This window comes from Mandrillus leucophaeus, unplaced genomic scaffold (assembly GCF_000951045.1).
Source record: "Mandrillus leucophaeus isolate KB7577 unplaced genomic scaffold, Mleu.le_1.0 Scaffold219, whole genome shotgun sequence".
NCBI lineage: Eukaryota > Metazoa > Chordata > Mammalia > Primates > Cercopithecidae > Mandrillus > Mandrillus leucophaeus.
The window spans coordinates 412,921-417,706 of NW_012102243.1; positions in this window are offsets into that span (position 1 = coordinate 412,921).

The window sequence follows — 4,786 nt, forward strand, 5'->3', positions numbered from 1 at the left end:
TGAGGGCGTAGGGCCTTTGTGCAGATGGGAACCCCCTCTTTTCATGTGGTGGGGGTGGGCAGCTCTGTTGACAGAGGCCCTGAGAGCCGCTCAGGAGAGCTGACTGCCCCTCCCATGCCCTGAGGCTGTGCCCACTGGTGCTGGGAGGCATCCCCCACTCCATCCACAATCTCTCCGAGCCATCACGGCCCTGGAAGCTGGGCTGAACGAGTCTCCAGGAAGGGCCAGGGAGGGCGGCTAAGCCTCTGCAGCATGGCCAGCCTCTGGGACCACCCGTCCACCTAGGGCCGGTTTCCTGGAGCTGGGGCTCAGCCACCCTCCCTGGCCCTGCTGGCTTGGGGAGATCATGGATGGGGCCAGGCCTCTCCCAGTGTCAATGGGCACTGAGCTGGGAGGTGCAGCCTCGGGAGGTGGGGTCCTTGCTTCCTGGTCTGCTGTGGGCCCTCCAAATCGCACATGGCCCCTCTGGGGCTTGCAGAGCCTGCACTGAGAGGCCTCTGGCGAGAGGAACCCAGAGCTGGAGAAGAGAGTCCAGGCCAGACCCTGCAACCAGTGCTGCCAGTAGGTCTGCAAGGTGGTGGTGGCAGAGATTCAAAGAGGAACCTGCAGCAGGTTCGGGCCAGCCTGAGGTGCCTCAGAAGGGCCTTTGTGCCAGGCACTGTCCACCCCGTTGGAGGAGCTGGCCCGCTCTGTGGCTGTGGCCGACACGACCCTCGCCGTCAGTCAAGGAAGGAAGGATGTGGACAAGTCTCTCCAGGGCAACACGCTGGCTTCTCCCTTCCCCTCGGCCCCCAGGGAGCTCAGGGGTGAACGAAGGCCCAGTCAGTCCCTGGGTTAGCTGTTTGCCTATTGATTGAGAAGGATGAACGGGGCTGACGGGCAGTGGGCAGAGCCGGTAGCTTCACAACGCCATGTGTTTGCACAGCAGAGCCGTCTAAATGAGCATCCGCTTGACGCCTCCTGGGAAGGGGCTGGACACTGGGCATTCCTGGCGCAGAGGAAACCAACGGACTCAGGATCTGCTTTGGGAGGTGGACACGCAGGTTCTCACGCTGGGTGGAACTCGGGAGATAGAAAGATGAATGGGAGACAGGAGAACGCTTGTCTTTCCTGCTGCAGTCCCGTGTGAGTCCAGCCCCCGGGTGACAGGAGACGGGCTTCAGCGCGTGGTGACGAGGGCCTGGGGACTTGGCTCCACGGCTGCTGCTCCCTGCCTGGGTGGGTTGTGGGTCCGGGTGGCGGGGGGGTCAGGGCTGTGGAGCTGTGGAAAGCCCAGAGTCTGTGGAGCAAGCTCCGGGGTGGGGGCGTCTGTCGCAGGCGTGGCCCTGACTCCTTCCTGTGTGACCCCCACGCTGTGGGTGCCCTGTGCTCCTCTGGACCCCGCTGTCCCCTCTCTGCTCACACATTTGACACCGGGAGTCCTGTCCTCTCTCACCCCACGCCCTGCGCCCAGGAGCATCCGGCCGAGGGAGGTGGGATCCTCCTCGGGATGCAGCGGCGTCCTCCTCTCCTCCATTTGCTGTTCTGGGAAAGCGGCTTGGGAAGTGCCCGTTTCTTGTCCGTCAGACCTGGAGGAAACCACCACATCAATGGATGCTGAGAAAGGACAGACACACATTTTCAGGAGTATTTAAGCTGCCATGAAGACAGGAACGTGAACAGCAGAGCTTTTGCATTTTCAGGACACAGAGAGGCTCCGTGTCCTTGGTGGGGTCGGCGGGGGTGAGGTCCAAGCCCACGTGCCCCACGGCTTCCTCCTGCCGCCTCCACCCTCTGGGGCACAGAACTCCACCTTCGGGTGGGACCTGCAGTCCGGAGCCCGGGACCCGGTGGAGGCCGGGGACTTTCTGCTGCCAGCTCTGCACCAGCGGCACTTCCGTGGGAGGCTCAGGTCATGGGGTGCAGGGTGGGGTTCCCAGCAGCTGCCAAGAGCACTTCAGGTGCCCGCTCTCTGAGCCTGGGTCACGGGGCAGGAGACGGGTCCCTGCTGCCTGTGAGCTGAACCAGGAACCGTCTCAACTTGAGCTTCCTGGTGTGCAGTCGACATTCGGAACTTAGAGAAGAAAGTTCCGGCTCTGGCCCTGGCGAGGTCCTTCCTCTCTCCTGTCAACACACGAGCGGCCTCTTAATCATTTGCCCGATGTTAGAAACAACTGAACAGAGCCAGTGGCTGGGTGCAGGGTGGCCTTGAGTCGGCCAGGGAGGGACAAGGCAGGAGCAGGCCCCGGGGTCTGTGCTCTCCGCCGCGGGTTCAAACGCATCTCAGAGCAGGAGCTGATGTTTCCGTCCTGTGGGCAAAAGGCCTGACGGAGCGACAGAGGCCACACTTGGAAGACGTCGCTGCCTGCGGGCGGCGTGACGTCACTGACAGATGGCCCCGTGGATCAATACCAACTTCAGCATCACAGAGCGTCTAGAGTCGGTTCTGCACGGACAGACGGTGAGCCATGGTGCGTTCAGAGGTCGCCGCCTGCACAGCCGCACCCCGAGAAGCCTGAGACGTAGCTGACGGGGCCTACGCGCAGGCAGGAGCCGGGCGCACGCGTGAATGGAGCAGCGCTGCCGGTGCCGTTGGCCGGTGACACTGGAGGGGGGCGGCTGAAGTGTGTGGTCGGCCTCTGCAGGGAGAGGAGGTTACTTCGGGTGCAGGAGGCCACATGCCGGTCGTGCGTCAGAATCTGAGAGCCTCGCACGGGGCAGGGGGGTGGGTGCTGAGCCCTGCTGTCCTGGAGCTGTGGCCAGGCGTCCAGATCCCGGTCCTGACAGTGGGCAGTGGGGGCCCAGGGCCGGGTGTGCACCGGGCAGGCTCTGTCCCGAAGGACTCCAGGTGTGGACCACGTCAGAGCCGAGGTGGGCGCTGACCAGAGCCAGCTGCGCGAAGGCAGCATGGCAAGGTGGCTTCTGAGGCCCTGAGTAGAAAATAATCAAAATTCAGAACAGACAGAGACCTGGAGCGATGCACAGTCCTCAGCGGGTCGCGCTTCCCTGTGCTTCTGCGTGGGGAGGCTTCCGGAAAGGGGTGACTGGAGGGGACACCTGCGGGGGCACCTGGAAATGATGCCTGGGGGGGGACGCCTGGGAGGACACGTCGGGGGGACACTTAGACTCTTGGGTGGTGACGGCTGCTCCCCAAGAACTGCCCGACTCTGCCCAGGGGGCCCTGGTCAAATCGAGCTCGGACGGAGAAAACCACCTCTGCGCTTTGGACACGGAAATAGTTGCATCGTTCTCAAATCTGTGACCCCTTGACCCAACCAAACACTTGCTTTGGGGCCTTCCCAGCAACTGGTCTCTGAGGCGTGCCGAGCCCTCCGGGCACCTTCCCCAGGGAACAACAGAAGCCCAAGTTTGCTGGAGCTGCCCCCTTCCTGGTGAGCGATTCCTGAGCCAGCCCCGAAACAGCCTCGTGCCCCGCTGCAATTCCACTGGCCTGGGCACTGAACAATAACGCATGGAAGGCTTTTAAAAAATTAATTTCAAGCTTCCTTCCTTGATTTGGACTTAATTTGCTAAAGCAGTTTTCATTTGAAGATGCTCTCCTCCCATGAAAAAAGCAAAACCAAAAAAAAAAAAAAAAGAGCCAATTTATTTCTGACATGAATACAGCTTTGAAGAGTCCAGTGACTCAGTTGGGAGACGGCCGGGGCGAGAGGTGCAGGAGGAGTCTCTGAGTCCCCGATTGGGATGCACCTCACAGGCCACCGAGCCAGGGACCTCGACGCATGGAATTCTGTCTTGGCTTCAATGGCAAATTTAATTAGTGCACATTTAGCTGGCAGTTTGGGAGCAGATTCAATTAAGTGCTCCACCAGTTCTGAAGAGGTCTCATGCTGCTGAGAGTACCAGGCGTGGAGTTAGAATCAGGTGAAGGAGCTGTTTTCCTCGTTCAGGGGCCCAGGACCACCAGCATGGGGGCTACGCTCTGGGCGGGGGAGAGCAGACGCCCCCGTTCCGAGGTCCAAGAGCCTTTGGTGGTGGAGCAGGTCATGGAAGGGACTGAGCAGCTCGGAGAAACACTCAGCCCTAGCTGGCCTCCAGGCGGGTGTCATCAGAGTTTGGATTTTACTCCTCACGATAACGCCCAGCAGGCCAGACATGCAGGAGACAGCTCCAGGAAGTCAGGAGAGCAGGAACCCGTGTGGCTGCGCCGAGCACCAAGGCTGGAGACCACGCGTGGGCGACCACCTGCCTGGCGGGAATCTTTCAGCAGACTCCTACTGAAAAGAACAGCGAATGCCCCACTGTGCCCTGCAGCTTTTTCTTCCTTTTACTTTTGAAGCTTAACACATTCCTGCAGAGTGATCTAGAATGTCCTGGCATGTACGATTGCTCCAGGACTCGAACACCCGCCGGGCGCCAAGTCTCCTGGGGCCGTCCTCCGGTGGGGCGCAGTGAGGTGCCTTCATGTGCAGCCTGGGGGGACTTTCTGTCTTGGGGAGGAGAGGAGTCACATGCACACCTGCTGTACACACTCACACGTGCACACACAGGCACACACATGCACACACACACTCACAGGCACACACACACACACTCACCTGCACACACACACTCACAGGCACACACACACACACACACTCACCTGCACACACACTCACAGGCACACACATGCACACACGCACACACACTCACCTGCACACACACACGCACACACTCACCTGCACTCACACATGTGCACACACACACACATACTGATGTGTGACCGTCTTGCTCCTCCCAGAGGGCAGCTGAATGTAGTTTCTGAGTTTCTTGGGTGTTGGTTACCAGGGCCAGGCCTGGAGCTCCG